The following is a 22306-nucleotide window of genomic DNA, read 5'->3' as shown; positions in this document are numbered from 1 at the left end:
AACAACTAGACGATATTTAAGTATACGGTAAATCGTATGCATTAACAAAAGTCGACGATAATAGAATTCAATATTGACTAAATTTTCACCTTAATTTTTCCGGTAAACTAGTATATCGCGTTAAACAAATGTTTCGAGTAAAAGTTTTTTAGTTTAAAGAGCAGCGCACGTGGCAACAATTAATCTGTCTATATCTTGCATTGTAAAAATGTTCATTATAGGCTCAGATAACAAAATCGAAAACCGTACGTTAAATTTTTATTTTCATTATTCCTCCCCCCTGTAATTTCCACAAATATTATTGTCTAGTAAATTAGTCAGTCTGAAATCTAAAAACCCTTCAAATCAGTCGATTCACCATAGATTTGCGCATCAGCGTGCAGCGCAAATTACCCCGTGTTACAATTTGCTCCAGCCTCCCCTACGTCGGAACCCATCAAAGAAGTGGAGGAGGTCGGCGCGCATTCGCCATCCCCGCGTACCATAAAAACCCATGGGAAGCAATCGCAAGAGTTGTTTTCCGGCCGAGGAGCCGAAAACTATCAAAATGGGTCGGTTGTACCGAGCAGATCCTCTATAAATCCGCAAAGTTCCAAAAAGAATTAGAATCGTCGAGCACCGAAGTTTCCTTGTTAGCAGCGTGTACGCGATGCTGCTGGTACAGCCAGTGACAAAAAGACAAGGCACCCTGCGGCTTGGACAATTTTCATTCAACAGATACCGGCGAACATGTCTATTAATTTACCCTCGTCGAACTCGCGGTAACTTGAAAGATTCAGCGACCGAAAATAGACGTAATAATAAACAAAGTACCATAAAGAACATAAAAAAAGAAATATGCAAATCTGTGTAGAGGAAAATGATCCTAAAAAATAAAAGCAGCAACGCAAAGTGGTAAGATTCATGTTGCGAACTCCAATTTATTCACATGTATCCTTTATCATTTTGTTTTATCAATTATATTTAATATTTATGTTTTTATAGATAAAATAGATGTTTCAGTTTATCTGACTGAAACTGATAGACAAGAATCCTGTTAAATTATGTAAAGTATATCAATGTCATACCGAAGACAAATCGTGAAATTAACGGGAAACCCCATCGTTTTGTTTCCGACTGTAGCGGGGCGTTCGGAAATTTATGAACACATGCTCGCGTGTGCGCGTGCACACGTATTTAGATCCCCCCTAGAATTTCGTAGCTGTAACAACTTCGATTCAAGCCGAAATCGTTGGTTGAACGGTGAGCCCGCGTCAGGAAAGTTTCCCCCGATCTTCCCGCGGGAATAATAATTTCTGCCGGTCGACCGAGTAGCACGGTTCCGGCCGGCACGGGGCCCCGTCGTCCGGCGACCATTTTTCCCTGAAATTATGGCGGCGGATACTCTTGTTACGCGAATTCCGCGCGCCTCGGGTCGGGATCGTTAGCCGCGAGTTTCGAAGGCGGCGTCGCGTCGCGCGCGCCTCGCCTTCGAAAAGGGCGAACAAGGGGTTTAGTCTTTCGTAACCCGCGGTTCCTCGTAATTATGCCGTCGATCATGCGACCCGTTGCACGAAACGAGCTAATTAGTTGCAACTATTCGGCCGATGAAGAGCGCCGGGCGCGATCCGAGGCGACGTCGGCCGCGGAACTAAGCAACTATGCGCGTTGCTAGTTAATGCTAATAGATGTTTGCAACGGTCCATCGTTTTAAACACGATGAGATTATGTGGAGCAACTGCGCATTCGCTTTACACACTGTAGGCAAAGACTAGCTTTCAGATTTGGTATTTGTCGCATCTGGAAATTAATATCGATAAAAGAGGTAATAAGTGTGATCATCCGGATCACCAATGTTTGACTTCGTTCCATAGTTAAACAATGCAATCTAATATGTATAGATACATAAATAATCTTATACGATGCATAAGAAATACAGATCAATTATATATCGCAACATAACAAGTATGTCAAGTAGCCTTCTAACTGTTATCCGTACATTTAACTCTCGGTGTTCGGATAATCGAAATTCTAACCCGAGAATCCAGCGTTTAATCTTCACAAAATGCATCCAACAATACAATCAACTTTCAATTGTCAGAAATATACAAAACGTGACGCGGTCTGATAAAATGTTTCGCATGAAACGAGATTTCCAGATGAAATTCTCAGGTTCTCGAGACGAAAGGATTAAGAGTTTTTTTGCAGCTTTCGGTTGTTACGGCAGACAGATGGGCGAGGAGGGTGTCAGCTTTTTTTAGGTGCCGACGGAGCGCCAAGACTCCGTACATACCTGGCGGAAGACTGTTCACCCCGTCGGGGTGGAATTTCACAGACCGCCGAGGGTGATATTCGAATCAATCAGCTGTTGCAAAAACGGGGCTTTAAGGATCCGAGACCCGTCCCGTCCGGCTGCCAGGAATTTTACTCCTGGGAATATCTCAGCTGATATTGATTATCCGAATCCATCAGCGGGACTCGCGTTCGTGTGTTTCGCCTGTGTGCGGGCGCAGACGGTAGGGGTAAGTCCCGCTGATGGATTCTGATAAGGTGAAGGAACTTATTATGGAACGCGTTTCAGGAGATGTAAGCTTCTTATCGGTGTTATTGCAACTGAAAAATATCGTTGCTCGATAGATCGATGCTTGAAGATAACATTGAAATATCTATTTAACACGAATAAAGAATAATACCAGTAAAATGATACACTACGAACGTGTACCTATTATGGAACACCGTTTTCGTTTCACGCCCCCGCGTTCCATAAATCGGGACAGCGAGAAAATTAAAGGTCGCAATATGGAACAGTGTATTCTCATTTGTCCGTATTTTAATAAATATTTTTTTACGGCTGAATTTTTCTTGCGCGAGTGAATTTTTAAAGAAGAACGATCGAAAGCACGGATAGAATTTTTACATCCACTTTCGTCCGCTCCATTTATCGTTTTTATTGCGTTGTTTGCGCTACTGTTTCAAATGGGGGCCTCGATCGAGCGGTGTTCCGTAATAGGTGCTTTCAACTTAATCTATTCGGCTTAGAAATGCCGCGGGAGAAAAAATTCCACGGGACCATGGGAGAATCGAGTCTCGGATACTTAAAATCTTGATTTTACGGCAGCCGCTAGATCCGCGTAGATCCTCTCGGTGGTGCGTTGAATTGCACCCTAACAGGCGAAGGCGTGGGTGGCACCGTTCCGCACTCCAATGGGCGGCTACGAGGTCGATTGATCATTTATGAAATACGCGAACTGCATACTGGGTGGGCCGAGTAAATCAGTGCAGGGCGGTGGTGGTGGTTCCTCGGGGACCTTGGTATAGTGTTTCCAGAAGGATCGAGGCTTCCATAAATCAAGAGAATGTGAAGATAAGAGATTGAGAGTATTTATAATACGAGATTTGAGAATTTATGAAACAAGAATGTGAACAATACATGATAGTATTCTCGGTATTTCGTGAGAATTTTAGTTTCGTCTTTTTTAGAATTTTCAGTGTGACTATAATAATGTTAATGCGATGTTGTATTTATCTTAATGAAGTTAGATATAATATATTTGTGTTACTGAATTAAATGGAATCTTACGTTGCTTTGTTTCTACGGAGGGTTGAACAATTCATTCATTATATGACTGCATAGATACAGGGTGTTCCATTTATTAAAATGGAATCATATTTTCATTTATTGCGTGATAGGGTTACATAATTTATTCTTCTGGAACTGCTAAAAAAATACGAGATATTTAATTTTTCTTCGAGAATATTTATTAATTTATTATATCTAAGCTTTGGTGGTATCTATAAAAATAATTTTGGATTGAAGTACAACAATTTCAATGGTGTCTCAGAGTCGCCACTCGAGTGCAACGGGTTAAACGTCAATGATACTATAATATAAATATTTGTCCTCAAATTTCTTTTATTCAATTAATCCCTTTCTCTGAATGAAAAATCACATTTTTTTTTAAAGACATACTATGCAACATTTGGTCTCTCTGTATTCATATTTGAAGACACGCTTCTGTCATACTCTTCAAGCTACAGTATCATGAATAAAACATGATTTGTTCATTTGAAGTGTGACGCAATATTGGCGAAGCGTTACTCTAGAATCGCCCGTGCAATTGTCTCACGAATTTACATGCTTCGCGAACGTATCGTGCAAAAGAATAGTAAGAACCGCGGATTTATGAATTCTAGTTCCGCGATGGATCGCACCGGATACGTTCAATTTTTCTTTATGGGACAATACGCGGACTGTTGATATTTTCATGGCGCCGGAACCGAAACGACGGATGGGAAAAGGGACAGGTCTGGGATTTCCGAACGAACGCGATATTCCCTGGAGAGACGTGACCCACGTCTATTGAACTGAACGTCGAACAGTTCGGGCGAACCGGCGTGAAAAGGGCGAAAGCCGGGCTAAATAAAATCCTCGCATAACTTGATCGCGATGAATTTTTTTTTTTCGGCTCCTGCTTATTGAATATCTGTTCCCATCCTCGCTGATATTACACTGTGCATAGGCTGCTTTCTAAAGGCATTTCGTATATCGCGGAAATCTCGAATTGGATCGGGGAAGCAATTTATTCTTCTTAAGCCTCCGTAGGCCGACTTTTCTTCCTAACCCCTTTGCACACGGTGACTCTGAGACACGACTAAAAATTATTATATAATGTTACGAAATAATTAATATCACGTGTTACGGATTAACAATGCGTAAAATGGTAATAGCGTAAATCGGAGAAATCTTCTTGGAATGAAAATGGCTTCGAGCGCAAAGGGTTAAATGTCTATCTGCAGACAACTTGCAAGGCATTTACATACATATTTCAGGTTGATGGAGTTTCGAATTGCCATCAATATTGTTATAGAAAAACTAAAATTATTTAATAATGGTTAATAAAGAAATAAATAATTTATGATTAACTATATATTATATATAGAGGTTATTATAGATGATTTAATTATTTTCCGAGCCTCCGACTCTCGTAAGCTTACACCAAGTTTAATCTGCTATCTAATCTCACGCTCATATTTTTCATTGCGAATAAAAAGTTTCGTTACGTAAGTGATTATTTAATGTGTTAAGAAATTCTTATCGCGGTTTCTCCTATGAATAACATCGACCTGTTTTCTATTGACAGTTTGTAATCGATAAATCGGTAAAAGTAACACGCGAATCAATAGTTTTGCCAGCTGTCAAATCCTAAATGTACGTACTCGATTCCGACGATCCGCGTCATAGATTTATTTAAAAAACATACGATATGAAAAGGCTAGTAAACAGCAGCTATTAATTAATTTATAAGTCAAAGAACACATTTTCCATCAATAGAAAAATCGAAGAGCTTTCGATATCGAACACAATTCTGTGTTTCGATGCCCCATCATTTTTGTTTTTGAAATATATTATATTTGAAATAAAATATATGTATTAAAATAAATTTGAAATAAAATATATGTTTTAAAATATATTTGAAATAAAATATATGTATTAAAATATATTTAAAGTAAAATATATTCATATTAAAACATTTAAAGTAAAATATATGTATTAAAACATATTTAAAGTAAAATATATGTATTAAAATATATTTAAAGTAAAATATATGTATTAAAATATATTTAAAGTAAAATATATGTATTAAAATATATTTAAAATAAAATCTATATATTAAATTATATTTAAAATATTTTTCATATTCCTAATCCTGGTGTTAGGTTAGTTACCTTACTGCTCGGAAGTGTCGTTCTAACGGGCCGTTGCCTTCGTCGGCGACGTTGCTTTCACCCGAACGACAACAAAACGCGGACGCTTTTATTAGCGGGTGAAAGCGGCCCAGGATTTTTGCCGACGAATTTCGCGGCGTCGCCGCCGGTAGAGACGGCTTCATCGGCGTCCCGCGGACCATTTAGTTACCAGCGATAATTGATATCGCGTCGATAGGCAGCAGTTAGTTGCGACCAAACCTCGGGATCGGCGCCGACTCATTAGCTTTATTGATAATCGCGGCCGACAACCTGTCCGTCCACTTGCTCTCCGGATCGCGCTCACGGCAGGATCCCTCGGCGAGGACCTCCGCGCGTTTAATCCGCCGCAAAACCCGATCCGCTCCGTAAAGAGCCTCCTAATCTTCCGGTAATTTAGCTATCTGATAAGAACTCGGAGCGCGCGTACTCCCCGCCACTCCATTAATATTTATCGAGCACTTTGCGGGGCCGGGTCTCGGCGACGGGAAATAAAAGGGGAAGAGTGAAGTCTCTATCGGGACGATAGGGAACTGGTGCTGATCGATACGGGCCCGACGGAGAAAGTGACTACGGTTCGCCGGAAAAATTACGAATGTCGCTTTCAGGCGCCGATCCGAAGCCCCCAGGTGCTTCAGTTTTACTTCGTTGCTCGTTGTTTCCGTTTCGCGGCCATGGAAAATCTTCGACGGCAGATTCGGAAGCTGAGCGGCGAATGCGTGACAGCAGGTGCTCGATTTTTTATTAAATAGAAAAATAAACTAATCAGTTGTTTGTTGTATTATGTCGCAAAGTTGAGATTTTCGAAAGGTTAGATTGTTCGGAATGCTCTTTTCGAAAAATTGCGTTTTACAGCGACGTTGAAGAAGCACTTGATTTGATAATTTTTTTAATGGAAAATAGAAGTTTTAGCTTTCAATAAAAGAGTTAAAAAATGAGAGATACATTTTTGTTATTTCAAGTGACAGTAAAGTTGTAAAGAAGTATTTCGGGTCAGAGAAAACATTTATGCCACATTGTTCAATTTCACGAAAGTATGCAGCCCGAGAAGGATGCGAATAGTTCTGAGACCGACTGTACGTTTACCTCGAGCAACTATTTACAGTATATCAAAGAAACAAAGTCTTTGATTCCCGTTGCCGCGGAGCGGTCTACAAAAGTTGAGATTTGCATGAAGGTACTAGAGTCTAGTCAGGCCGTCGCATTTCCATACGACGGCTAAGATAACAGACGACCTCAGCCGAAAAAAAAAAGGAAAGAATATGAATACCTTCCGACCGGCGGAAAATCCAGGGAACTCTCTTTTCACAATTATATCTCCTCTGCTGAAAATCCCTCCTCGATCCGCGATACTGACGAGGATTACCCCGGAAAGGCCGGGCAGCATCTATTTGCCCCCACCCCGAGTTCCCCGTGGCTCATTCTTTCCCCCATTTCGAGCTCGCTCTGTTCCGCGAATATAAATCTCTGTCCGTTCTTTTCTTATGTTCTCTTGCGGAACTCCTGTCGCTCGTGAAAAATTGAACGTGGCCGTACGTTGGGGCAGAATTATGATATCTGTCGAATGATGTGTGGACGTGCGAACGCGAGGGAGCTTCCTGTATTCACTGTGCTGATGATAACATCTTACTGATTTATCAAATATATTTGGATAAAGAATGATTTCAATGATATCGTATTTTAATAATTTATGAACGCTTTTCACTGGAGTGGTGACTCCGAGGAACCATTAAAATTGTTCCAAAATAATTTTTATATTATGAAAAACTGGATTTAAAAAATGATTAAAAGTATAACTCTTGCACGAGTTACAAAATTCAATTTCATATACATAAAATACTTTTTGATTAACACATGATTATGATTAACTATGATTAACACATTACTGCATCAAAGTAACTATTAATAATCGTGTCCACAAATCACTTCCGTTTTCCTTTCGGAAATTTTCCGTTTTCCTATTGGAAGTTCCAATAAGAAGTTGTTAACCTTGATGATTCAATGCTAATTGCCAATATTCTCGGAATAGTTATTACTTCATTAGGGTGCAGGTAATTTATCCATATTTATGATCGTGGTTACTTTTTGTTCATTCGCTAAACTTCGAAATTCCATTTAATAATATAAGCTGCGTGAAAAAATGCGCTCATGCACGAGGCTATTTCTGCAGAATAATTGAAACGGTCATTAGCATAACACGGAGCCGCAAACAAATGCAGACACAACTTGAATGAAAACTGCTTAAACTTAACCAAGTTAACGTTAATTTCCGAAATAGAATATTTTATTCAATTTCATTCAATTTTGTTTAATTTTGTTCAATTTTGTTCAATTACGTTCATTCGTCTCAACATTAAATTTATAAATTACAAATTATGTAAATTCCATTGTCGAAATATCTAAGCTGCGAAAAACAATTTCACGTTTGTTTTTAAATAAATATATTTCCATAGAGCGACAACGAGAACATAACATTGTTAACTAAAGCTATTATTTGGGCCAACTAGTAGATCGTAAAACGATCGTGAATTACGATAATGTCACTGCACACGACATACGAAAACGTGTCGCGCATGACGTCATCGAAGACTATTAAAAGAAATTCGATTTATAGTAGATCAGTAAACATGCGAACGCGTTTTAATATACTGCGATGAGGGTGACGCCCACCGGCTTATAGTCTAACCGGATGTTCAGTGACACATTATAGTTCGTTACTATAGTCCGCTGTGACGTAAGTCGTTCCGGTCGGTTGCATTAATAATGATTGAATTGGCGGTGAACAATTAAGCTCGATGACGCGATCGTCCCTTTCATAAAACGCTCGGAAAAATGGGGTTTAATAAGAAATTATTCAATCTTACCAACTTCACACTACTTCATAAAATTAAAGCACTGCTACATCGTAACCGAAAAATTGTTCTGCGAATTGTTTTAATTTTGCGTAAAAAAATTTGACGATATTTTGCCTGTTACAGTTCCAATAAAGTCCACGAAATGGAAGAAAAGTCTGTTTTTCAATTTTAAAGTTGTTTTGTCAGGTTATGTTAGTTTTTTTGCCGGTTTAATTGTTAATTTTTTATTTTATAATCTTAATTTATAATTTAATCTTTCCAAAAGTTTTGACCGAATATGTTACCGAAGATTTTTACACTTTTATTTCAAGAAATAGTAAAATTGAACAAAAAACATATTTCAGTTATTGTACAATAAACTCCAACGTTTGCAACACTTTTAATAGTCCCTCCAACGTTTACAGAAAAATTGAAGACATTCAGATCAGTTTTAAAAAATTTAAACCATTTGCAAAACGTTGACTGAATTTTGCTCTTCACTGTATATCTTCAGAACTGTTTTTTTGACAAATTAAATTAGTTCGAATTTGAAGGTGGACTTTTTGGGCGCGTCGCATTACCTTCGTAATATGTGACGTGAACAGCAACGTAATTTTCTCGAGAATGGAAAAACTTAGCGGCGCGCAGCCGAGCTTATTCTACTTATTCCTGGGCGGACCGTCAGTAACTTCCGAAGTTAGGCAACTGTTTTCAATATACCCTTTATTAGCCGTTTCCGCGGGACGCCGTTCCACGGCTTTTATTCGTCCGTATTGTTCTCGACGAGACGATTGTGATTAAAGCTATAATTAATTTCGAAATTTATACCGCCGTGTAAAATCGCGCGCCGCTTCCAGCCGCGTTTTTGCGCTTTTGCAATTAGTTTCGTTCAACGTTGCGTCAACTCCTTCTCCGCTTTCATTATTTTGTAACGAAAATTTCAAATAATTCCCGAGTCCTCAAATATTTTTAATAGTACTCGATGTTTTTTTTTCATTCTTGCAGCATACTAAAATATAGTACGTGTTGGCATTCACTTTAATCAGCCAATTATTTGTTTATTAGCGTTTTAAACTATATAGTTCAGTCAGCCAATTATTTATTTATTAATGCTTTCAACCAGATGATCTAACCAGCCAATTATTTATATATTAATGCTTGGTGCTATATGAGTGAATCAGCCAATTATTTATTGCTGCTTTAAAACAGATGGTTCGGTCAGCCAATTATTTATTTATTAATGCTTCGAACCAGATGATCTAATCAGCCAATTATTTATATATTAATGCTTTGAACTACATGATCGAATCAACCAATTATTTATTACTGTTTTAAAACAGGTGGTGCAGTCAGCCAATTATTATTTTGCCACGTTATTAGAGTTTAATAGTTGTTTCAACAATAAACGAGGAAAAGTTAAAATCACCGCAGAATTAATTATTAAATAAAGCATGTTAAAAATTCAATTTTACCGTGACAAGCTTGGAAACATTGTTCGGAAACGTTCCCCGTTCATTTTTAACGATTTCGTCGCTGCAGATGTCCACCGGCGTGCGTCAAAATTTTCGCGTTAATTAATAACCCGTGCCCGGTTCATTAAGAGGCGATGTTTTCTATTCCGCCAAATTTTCTCGTGCAATTAATCAAAACGACGATTAAAACAAATGGAAATAATGAGAAAGCTTCCGCGACCTGTCGCAGAATCGAACACCTACGTTTTCCTTGTCCGACGGAAAATTAATGGCTGCGCTGAACTTTTAAGCGAATTAAAATTCGGCAAGGCGGCGATTAAACGAGAGCCGATAATTCGAATCGGTTGATACCGTGGCGCATGCCTTATGAAATTCAACAGCGTTATGCTTTTATTCCGTTCGGCAGACGTTCGTTATAATGCGAATAAATATCGCTGGGGGCCAGCAACAACGGATTAAATATGTGTTACGTGTATACAACGGAACGCGGGCGCCGATTAAACATTAGCATTCCCGCAGCCGCGTTCCGCTCTCGTTTTTTTTGAGCATTCGAAAAATATCGAGAAAATTGTGCACAGCTCTTATTGCTCTCCATGCACACAGGCGTGGAATATTAAAAAGAACAGGCACGCCGAAAATGGAAACAGCGGTCGCTGTTGGTCTTGTCCCGTTTGCTTTTCAACTTTTGCTGCTCTTCCATCGACGGTCGAATTTTTGTGGATTGCCGGTGACGAGATCCGGCCCGTCGAATGAAAAGGGTTGCGATCACGGAGCGAAAGAGGCAAGAAAGGAAACGACAGGAATTTTTCATTTGTCTGCGCGTGGCTCGGACAGGCTCTTTGTTACTATATACTTGCGACTCGTTTAGGGCGCGCGAACTATATTAAAATCAATCGTTCAATAATAATGGAAATATTCTTTATTTGTTTGAAATTATAGAATTGAATTGTTTTATTTACTATAATAATACAATACAGGAAGTTTTTTGTTTTTCTTAGCATTCTGAATTTTTAGTATCAAACGCGGCGAATTTTTAAGATGTAGTTACCAAGGTCTAATAGTTTTATTTTCTTTTTACGATTAATAATCGATGAAGGAAACTTATATGTAATTCTCCATTTTCTAAATTACGTGTTATTAATAATATTAAAGTTAATAGTAATTTTGCTGATAATGGTTCTTATATGGAAGGAAAATTGTAATCAGTCGTAATTATTTCTAATAAGAATTAAATTAATGATACTAGATCTCACGCGGTAATTTCTACAATTGCTCTTATAATCTTTATGACGTCGATTTAAAAAAGTAGTTCGTATTGTCCTTGGACGAAGACGCTCCGCGAAATTGTCTCATTGACGTCTGACATGACATCTGTCCCCCCAGTTTATCTGACATCAAAAATTTCAATCATGTTTTCCTCGTATAGTCGCGGTTTGACCTACAACCACCGAAAAACAACTTATTTCTACAGACTCGACTATCCATACTAAAATATATGCGTCGATGACAGTTCGAACATGTCACGTTATTGACACCGTAAGTAGAATTCCAGATGTAGTCCCGTAGGTAAAATTAGTATTAAAATAAAAATTAGTATTACTATGCTTTTTTGGCACCGCTGAATTTAAATCTGCGATGAAAATTTTAAAAACTTTTGAACAAGAAATTTTCATATTAAAAGTTGAAAAAATAGTTTTAATTTTCATATTTTTCGACTTTTCTAATAAACCGATCCCTCTAGCGTCTTGAAAAAATATGGACTCTCCACGCCAACTATGAAACAGTCATGCCATTTTAAAATAAGCACGGAACGGTGTCACTGATAAATAATAATATTTCTCAAACAATTGACAATATCACATCAATTCTGCTTTTCACTTCGAGAATCTGCGTTCCGGCGAATTTCTCGCGAGATAGCGTGCGACGCGGTTAGGCGTACGCCGCGCGCGAGCGCATTCGCGACGAAGCTAGTGTCAAGGTCTCGTTTGACGGTGAATCGCTTTACGTCGCCGTACTGATCGTTGAGTATGGTAATGGCAATGGTAATGGCCGAAGCTTGTCTTCCATTGTTGGCTTCTCAAGTCTTTTGAATTCATCGGATAACGACTGATACGCAGCCACGCAGATACGGCGTGCATCGTCCGCTTTGAATGGCTGCGCGCGCGCTAGGGAACGGGCACCGCCGTGAAAAAGACCGACGTGGGCGGCCGAAAATCATGATCGAAGCCGAGCCGAGCCCCGTGCCGGCTGCTTTCTTGCGAGGGAAAATCCGGCCGATCCGGCGACAGACGAGAAACGCGTACTTCAAGCCCGCGTTGTGTTCGTCTGTTTCGTGGAACGCGACCGAGGAGAGTCGCGTCACGTTGCAAGCGAAATTACTTGTCAGACGGATGAAGTTTCGCTGGAACTTCGCTGTTGCAAGTTTTCCCGGAACTGGAAATTCGCGGGGTTCAATCTGTCAAGTAATACCTGTCGGAAAGTTCGCGTTCGACAGTCGGGAGCCAGGCTCCTTCGATTGTTTTACGACCGTTGCAGCGAAACTGTTTTCACTAATTTGTCTCATAAAAAATATTGTTCGAAGCTTATTATTTATAATTTATTTTTATAAAATATTATTCTAGAATTATTCTATGTCTATTCTGTGTGAAATTTATGAATATGTTGCACAATCTTACATAGGAGTAGTTTTTGTTGTACAATATATGACGCGTACACGCGTCGTCCGCAGTTCGGAAGTAAAATTCGTTTCTACGAATAGGACGATGTCTGATAAAAGCATCCTGAAAGCTTCTGTTGTTTTACTATTAGGCCAATCGCATTATGACGGTGCCGGCGTTTCTATCGGTGCGTATTTTTACGTTGGTCTTCGTGAAAGCGCAGCACGCGTTCGATTATCAATGAAGGCTCTCATTGAAACGTGGCATTTACATAATCGCCAGAGGATGATTAAACTCTCCTGTAATCTCGAATGCACTGTGACATTACATTTCCTCGGGGGAAGCACCGAATTCCTCTTACTTAGCATGCATGGCTTCGCAACGGAATAAATCATCCGCGGAATTTGTACAGTTTATTCAGTGCTGTATAGTATGCTGTCGTTACAAGTGGACCGTGAATTTCCGCGATAAAAATGGTTGCGTGAGATTTAACTGAATGAAAATGTTATTCGAATTGTTCGAAAGCATTTACGGTTATGAATCTCTGATTTTTATGATAAATATATATTTATTATATTATAATAAACTTCGCTCGCGAATGATCAGTCTGCGGATTTTTATGAAAAATAAAAATTCTCTACATTAAAGAAGAGCTAAATAAAAATGTATTCACGCTCTGAATAATTTTAATCACCCCGGAATTAATAACGTTAAATTGATCAGATATTTCTATCGTTTTATATTGCGAATATTCGCAATATTCGAAAAACGAAACGAAAATCGAAATATTTGTATCGCGCGAGTCTTTTTTCCAGAATTTCTCTTTCATCTCGCGATTAGCAGGCATCTATATGAACGGCGAGCGCATTTTTGTTACCGACAGGTTTCACAGCAATGTTGCAAATAACTGTCGCCGGTATTCATTTATTTAGACGCGAATGAAAATTTGTTGCTCGGAACGCCGCGCGTATCGTGTGTTATGCGCGTATTCGTCGACTTTTACAGACGATGGAGCCGGTGCGATGTAAAAGAGGACATTCCGTTCCCCCTTGCTGTATTTTTTTTTCTCCTTTCTTATTGTTGCATTATTTTCATTCAGCTGCATGCATCAGCCTGAAATATAGAGAGTGTGGCAGTAACGATGACCCGCGGGAGGGAAATAAAATTCAAATGTCAGTGCACGAAATTCATTCCTGGAAATATTATCCTCGAGTGATTCACAGGGGAGAGAGAGGGAGAGAGAGAGAGAAAGAACCTGTTCCACTATTTCTGCATAATGCACTTCCCTATTATTTCTTAAAAAGTTACGAAACACGATACCGAACGTCTGCATTTTAAGTGCTGCTTCGTAATTCGTGATAATTCGATCGCGCGCTTGTCCGTATCCGCGGAGTTTATTCGATACGCGAGTAAACTTGGAAATGAGCAAAGTCTAATAATACTGATATTTTCAACAACTTTTTATTGTGTAAAAATATTTTCCTCTTTCAGTTTCTTTAGACATGATGAGTAATCTTTTAGTTGATGAAGGAAACTGTTCTATTAAAACGCTTTTCTCGAATACGATAAATAGACTGCAGAACTATATGCAAAATAAAACTGTTCTAATTTAATAATAAGACACAGAAATTATATAGAAACGTATTTCCTTTCTTAATAATTTTAATAAAGTGAAAAGCAGATAGCAATATTCTCGGCAAGAATAAAAATAAAAATCGGCAGTCTACTGGCGAATGTAAAATGTTAAATTCAAAGTCTGTTAAATTATTTGGTCATTCTATAAGTGGTATAAACAAAGAAGTTACATAGTACCGTATTGATAATAATTTTAATAAAGTAAAAAGCAGATAGCAATATTCTAAAATTCTTTCAGTGCGTTTACATAAATTTTAATTTTAATCGCGTTTACGCTATACTATTTCATCTAACCGTTTCCGTCGTAAATTAATAAAATTCTTATTCCACAGACGAATGTAAAATGTTAAATTCAAAGTCTGTCGAATCGTTTGCTTACACTCGAAGCGGGTATAAAGCATTGATTGCGATGGAAGGCTTTTTAGGAACGTCGCTTCGTTACGACTTCTTTCGTAATGGCTCTTGAGCAATCATTTTCAAGCCAGCCTATACACCCTCCCATTGATTAAACGCCGTGGCTGGTCGCAAAGGAATCAGCAAAAAATAGTGCTGTTATAATGAACCTAAAATTCCGTGGAAATCGGCGTCGTCTTTTTCCGCGAAAGGTCGAGCCAGCTAAGCGGAACATTGATTAAAAGCCGGGGGGCCCCCGTCGTAAAACTGTAAAATACATGCGTGGCCGCGTCGTCCTCCACGGGAAGACTTCTTCGCGCCCTTTAAAGTTCCGTTTTCCGTTTATCGAAGAAAAACATTCGGTCGTGCGTTGCGCTGTGATCTTCGCACAAAAAAAACCGGCACTAAAGCGTGATTTATTGAACAATCTCTGCCTCGGAGTCTCGCGATACCAAGTCCGTTACATTTAATAGAAGATAATGACCGCAGAAATTGTACACGGCGGGACTCATAAATTTTGCAATCATCTTTTAATTATTTTTTTTTTTTGCTTCTGTAGAAAACAGTATATAGTATAATTTAACCTGTTCGACGTTGATTAGAATAAAAAATTGTAATAGGTGAAACGTCGGCTTTCTGTGTTATTTTTGTGGATTCTATGCAATTACAATAACGTCGTGCTGTTTTAAAAAGTATATTTAATGAATATTGTTGTACGATCTTTTATGTAATAATATTTATATAAGAACAATGGAATATACGATAGAGTACGTAGAGTCGAAAAAAAATGAAAAATGTCAATGTATTGTTTCTCAACGATTAAAATTATTGGAGAAAAGAGTCGAACTTTCTATTTAACTTCCACTTCAGTCAGAATTTACACAATTTTTATTTGCATAATAACCAGCAACGATGTTTCCAGGAAAGCAAAGTTTTAACCAATGAAATTTCGTATTCGATGGGAAAAGTGATGTGCTCGGGATGAATTACGGTATCTAATCGAAGTTCTGTGTAAACAACGGCGTCGTTAAAATACAGAACGGAACACAAACGAGCGTGGGTGGTGCCACGATCGCGATTATCCCACGCGGTTTAATGGAAACAATGAAACGGCAATTTTCGCGAATATCCCGCCCGGTGTTTCTCGTTTCCCTCTATTTTCCTATTTTCCCGCGATTTTCCATTCATCCGGCGCGCGCGGTTCATTGATGGCCCACGCGGGCACGGTGTTACGTCTGTTGTTTTCTTTTTTTGTCGCTGGGTGTCGCGTGACGTCTCTACGAGCGCGAACGTCACGTTCGCCGAGAGGAACATGTGTGCCGAACAAAGTGCGTGGGGGACTGCGTCAAGTGCGATCAAATACTTTACGGACGCGAGCATTCGATAGTAAAAAACCGTGCCGCTTCTGCGTCACCCCGCAAAATCCCCCGTAATCCCGCGGAAATAGTTGCGCGGGAAAATCCTGCCGCAGATTTCATGCATTTTCATTATGCTGGCTTGCTGACACACGCGCGGGCGCGCGCGCGCTCGCGACAGTTACGATATTATATTTCGCATCGTAACTCGAAACAGTAAAATTCGCATAAGGAAAGTCTGCTCGTAATCGATGCGCGATGACTCGCGTCGGCGATGTCGGATTTTTTCCACGGAATAACTTCTTTCAAATCGAACCAATGGGAGTAGTTTACTATACTTATTTTTTTAATTTTGGCATTATTTGTAATGGCGGAATTAAATAAAAAGAGCTCGCGATTCTGCGACTGTTTTATCTACTAAGTATGTGAAGAAAATTTGGGAAATGTGAAGAAAATTTGGGAAATGTGTTTTATAGGTAATTGATATACTTGTTGAATATTTCGCGATGAAAGTTTCTAGCAATAATTTGTGCATGTTATAACAATATGGATGTTATTCTGTCCTTCAAAATTGATAGAAAATTCTAATCTCTTGTCGCCAATGTTTAAGTGTTCGAGTAAATTTAGGCAGACGATAAAAAATCAATTTTCTTTCCCTTCTTAGAAATTATTGTAATAGAAAAATTTCTAATCGCAGTAATTGTGAATAGAAGGAGGCATTGTTTAATTGCAATTGGCCAGGCTCGAGTCCCTCGTTTCCTAAAAATTGGGGACTAAAGAGGGGTCGTTTCTGCCAACAAGGGAAATGCGTTTACCCTACTTCATAAATATAATTTACGAAACATAATCTGTTAATAATCTATTTAACAATCTCTTATATGCATTAGAATTTATTATCAGCATGCAGATGCTAATCCACCTAGCTGTGAAATAAGTCGTCGACCAAAGAGTTAAAATGAGTCCTACGCTCTCCCCTATGCTAACTTTAGCAACGAACAGTACTTCTTCCTCACCCAAACTCCATTTTGCAACTATCCACAGTAGTCTACGATTCGTAGATCTCCACATTTATCGCATTAAATACCGATCTCCGACTGCGAAGCACCGGGCGCATAAATCATCCCGGAATCGGAGCCACAATCGCATCATCGGCGGTAGCTGTTTGCCTCTTTCGCTATCAGAGACCTGAACGTCACCTTGAGGGACGTATTTAGCCCTGCCGTTTGCCCTCTCGTAATCAAAAATGATGTGCCCCCGTTCGTTGGTCGGCGGCTGTGTAATTAGAATTGCAGCCATTAGCTTGATGAGCCTGAAAACTGGACCCAGAATCGTGCGGGGTTTAGCCGCCGCCGCCGCCGCGGTGATCGTTACTTAACGGCTCGGTGTCTATCGCGGCCTGGCGTTTCCGTTGTCGAGGTCCTGGGCGGCCGAGTTTTGCCGGGGCAGATCGTAGCCTCGGCACCGATATCGTGTCCGAAGATAGCAGGTTCGCAGGCATAGAAGGATGACTGGATGAGAAATCGGGTCGAAGCACGCACGTCCGCTCTTCGTTTCCACTTAATCCTCGTCGCCGCGATTAAGGCGGCACTTAAGGCGCCACCGGTGTCCACCAGGTGGTTCCACCACCCGTTTAGCCGTCTACCTCCTAGGTGCACTTGCCTGCTTCTTCTACCCTTGACTGTTCATCTCGCGAACGCGGCCGGATCATCGTCGTCGTCGTCGTCGTCTTCGGTGTCGCACGTGCTGTAATCAGTCTGCTCGCCATGGCAGTCGGTTGGCAGGGTCGTCACCGGATCGGTCGCGACTCCAAGAGGAAACTCTTCTGCATTTGCACCTGCGGCTACGCCGCCGCGTCGAGCCCCGACAACGACGATGGCGCTCGCTGTTTTCGTAAGTCCCGTTATCACGACGTCGGTGTTGCCTTTGGTGTTTCGTGCGCGTTTTCGTGTAACGGTGCTGCCTCCTAGATACTACCTACGAATGGCACCCGGGTACCAGGTGACAATGGCACTGCTTTCATCTCGACGACCCTTCGAAATTATTTCATCACTGTGGGGAACATTTTTTACATAGCCCATAAGCTATTTTCGTTTATAAATTAAGATCGGACAGCCTAGCTGTTTCATTATCACTGGACCATGCATCCGTATACACTCGCAGCATGTTCAAGCTTCCGAAACAATAGAGAACGTTAACACAAGATTTTAACCGCTGCAATAAATTTCCCATCACACCTGGTTCTAACGTATTTCATTGGCGGTTTAATTATCGTTGTAAAGTACATTGGAGCTGCGAATTTATTTCCCGTTTCTAAATCATATTTCTGAATTATAAGACCGTCTAACCTTTCGCTGAGAATATTATGCCGCAGTTTACCGATAAAAAGGGGTGTTGAAATATGAAAAAGCCGGATAATTTGTGATCCCGGCGAAATGGAATTCGATGCTCGGGACTTTAACAAGCCGCTGTAAATTTCCGATTAATTAACGGAGATTCGGTGTTTGTTCGAGCTGCGCGTACGGCGCGCTTAAGTGTGTCCACGGTCGATAAGAAAGCGACGAACAGATTTATGTATCGTAATTCGATCGTCGCCACCGTCAAAAATGCAGGCGTGTCGGACCGGCTAATCTATCGGCGGACCGCGCCGGTGTCACAGTCATTACCGATGGTTTATTAACGCGTAGTGTGCTAGACCGGGTAACCCAACACATTGTCTCATGTTCCACTTCACTATTGGGCATGATAAACGGATTAGCGTTGCGAGAACGAAGCGGCTTGTGCCCGTTTCGTTTGTCCCAGCTGGATCGCTTTTCATAATGCAGACCCGCGGAGGAAAATATCGGTCGCAACACGGCGCGGCGCGGCGCGGCGTTCCAAACGGGGAAAAAAGAATATACCGCAGACAGGAAACGAAGCCGCTGTCGCGAGATTAACGGATACCTGGGAGCAAGACGATGTTTCTGAAAGTAATACCTTAAAATAATGTTTCGGCGAGGAGACGTAACTTACCTGGAAATATTTAATGGAACGTCCGTCTGTTTTCTTTGAGGCAGAGAGCGAGGAAATACTCCCGGGAATTCTTCTCTCGGCGACGTACGGCAAACTCGCGGATGCTTAAGAGGACACCGCGAATGCCATTTTCCAAATTATTGTTGCGAATTCACTTTGGTCGAATTGTCGAATGTTTTGCGATAGGTTGCGGCACGCACAGTTTATATATATATATATTAGTATTCGTTTTTATTCATGTTTGTAATCATTTATATTCATATTTATATTCATTTATATTCGTTTGTATTTATGTTTATATTTGTATTCATTTATATTCAATTATATTTATATTTATTCATTCTCATTTGTATTTATATTTATATTCATTCGTATTCGCTTATATTCGCTACTGTTTACATTAATTTATATTCATTTATATTTGCTTATGTTTATGTTCATAGTCATTTATATTTATACTTACACTCCTCTATACTAATTTATATTCATATTTATATACATTTATATTCGTCCACATCTATATTTATATTCACATTCTTTTATATTCATTGACATTCACATATTAAATTTCGTAATCCAAACATATATTGTACTAAAAATGTCGAAAGTTCTAAACACATAAATACAATATAATAAATAGTATCCACTAATTATTAACTATAATTATATAACGTAAATATAATTATACAATTAAATGGTAATAATTAAATTTTGAGATCAGAACTGAAATGCTAGCAAGCAACTCTCTTGCAGCGAGTAGAACAAAGATATCCGTGGAATTATACGAAAATATAAATAAAATAGTACCGCGGTCCGCTCATTACGAAGAGGAGTACCACTGCCGTAATTTGGAATGTTATTCATCGCGGTATGTTCTGAAAAAGGTATGTTTTCTTTTGTGTTCTAGGTACGCGGAACGCAGTCAAGCTGGCTGCCTCCGCCGGTAACCCCTCCGCAGCAGTCGCCGCCGCCGCGCATCCTCCTGTTCTCTGGAGATCGCGCAGGAAGCCGGGTAAGAGCACGCATACATATTTTATTATTATTATTATTATTAGTTATATTTCATGTCTGGCCACCGTCAACGCCAGACGACTTAGTGAACCATGCATTATGCACTAATACGTCGACAAAGGAGTCACTGGGCCGAATATCCTGTCTATTATAAACCCGGCGTGAATCTCGCTATATTATTTAAAAAATGGCTGATGGAAAAATGGAATAAATAATAGACGATATCTAGGATAAAATAATCACATTCGATATAGTAGCTTATTTCTGTATTAAATGGGATACTAGTTGAAATAATTAATTTTATAAATACGTAATATATTCGCTTCGTATAACGTTTAAATTATGCGTTTAATCAACAAGCGTTAGATATGAAAATTGTAAAGTTTTAAGGAAGGATGATGTTCTATATGTTTTTTTTGTATATAGTGTAGTTTTTGGAAATTTCAAGCTCGATATCCCTTTTTGAAATGTAGAGATATGCTTTTTTCATCGTAGATCAAAAGGATATTAAATTCTTATAAAATGGTATATGAATAATATAAAATTTGATACTCAATTTTATAATTAATATAATACAAATTAGTATGTATTGTTAAATTTTAAATTAGCTAAATTTTAATATAAACCTCTGTTGATTCGACACCTAATAATTAACGAGATTTTAGGTTAAACAGATCGTAAAATATGAGATGTAGTGCCCCGTTCGCGCATATATTTCAGGAACACCCTGTATACATTTGGTGGCCTCCGTTTTTCCGCATCGGAGCTGTTTTGAGCGACTTCGTTTCGCGTTCGTCACAACAAAGCTTTCGGCGAAAAACCACGGAAACCGAGATGAATAAGACCGAGCATCTCCGACAATGTTCCGGTCCGCGCAGCGAACTTGACAAAAATGGTAGTTTAAGATCTCGAACGAACGGGTTCCGCGGCGTTTCCTCGTCTCGCATGGACCACGGTCCGACGGATTACCACCTTTTCCGTTCAACTCGAAACGCTTTTAACGAAATTTCCTTTTTCGCCGTGACGCTGTGGGGGGTATCATTCCGAAATTGGCCGAGAAACTTTTGACATTTCCGCGCACGAATTGACGAAATTACAGTTTTCAAACTTCGCTCTGCTTGTCGAGCGTGGCAGATATTCGAATCGATATTCAGGTATCACACGTTTCCTGAAATAATACTTCGCCTGTAAACGATTAAGCCAGGTTATATTATTTTTTTAGTTTAGAGAATTATTAATTTAGAAAATTCGTACTTTTGCAGAATTGTACGAAGAATTGTCTGTTGCTAAAATTAAAAGTAATTTAATTTCGCCATTTAATATCATTTATCTTCAGTTGTGCAGTAATTAAACTTAAAATTACATCATTTAAGCTTTTTAGTTAATTTAATTGTTAATTCTTTCAATTAGGAGTGTAATTCGACTATAATGCAATTGAAATACAATTTTTTTACTATCTACTGTCAAAACTATTTATTTATTTTTTCTATTTTTACATAAAACTAAAACATACTACTATGTTACATATATCTAAAAAAAGAAATTAATATATTTTGTTCTTTTCTATATAATCTTGCACATTACCTAATACTGCGTTCTTTCCACGTGAATGATTTCCAACCAGCACAACCCCCATAAATTCAATAAAAAAAGAAAAAGATTAATTTATTACTTCCTAACTCATAATTTGAATTCAATTACATCGCAATGCACAGTTGATGTAACTTAATTACCCCGTACTTTATAATTGCACTTTAATTGCAATTACGAATTACTTCATAATTACGTTGAATTACGATAGAAGCGAATTACTTTGCAATTACAATTCCTCGAGCGGGTCAATTATAATCCGGCAGAACTACCGGCTAGGACGAGCTGTGAAGTGTCGAGACGTGATTTTCTATATTCCACAATCCGATTCGCCGCATGCCCCGTTAAAGTTCAACGCGGAGTTAACGTTCGAGTTAACCTCGTCGTCATCGTCGCGCTCGCCGCGCGCGGACCGAGCAATTGGCCCAAGGGTTAATTTCTCTGCGCCCGGCTAATTCGATACGAGTCGCGCTCGCCTGACCTCTCCCCTCCCCCCTTATTGTCTCGCGCTCGGTTCCGCGATCCGAAACCTCTCCCGACGTTTTTTCGGCATTCGAGAAACCGCGAAGACGGCGCTTCGATCGCGGCGGGCAGCCCGTATTTAGTATTGTTTTGGCGCCGACGCC

General features: G+C 39.4%; 1 protein-coding gene across 2 annotated transcripts in view; it reads left to right on the top strand.

Annotated features, from left to right (window-relative positions):
* Positions 1 to 22306, top strand: part of LOC144470804 (dual 3',5'-cyclic-AMP and -GMP phosphodiesterase 11) — a 175405-nt gene that overhangs the window by 41198 nt on the left and 111901 nt on the right. For both annotated transcript variants that reach the window (XM_078182344.1, XM_078182343.1), the window contains exon 2: positions 19987 to 20091. The gene's annotated coding sequence lies outside the window, so the exon portion shown is untranslated. The remainder of the gene's footprint in view (positions 1 to 19986; positions 20092 to 22306) is intronic.

Source organism: Augochlora pura, chromosome 6 (assembly GCF_028453695.1).
Source record: "Augochlora pura isolate Apur16 chromosome 6, APUR_v2.2.1, whole genome shotgun sequence".
NCBI classification, from domain to species: domain Eukaryota; kingdom Metazoa; phylum Arthropoda; class Insecta; order Hymenoptera; family Halictidae; genus Augochlora; species Augochlora pura.
Note: the sequence above shows the minus strand (reverse complement) of the source record. Positions and strands in the feature narration are given on the sequence as shown.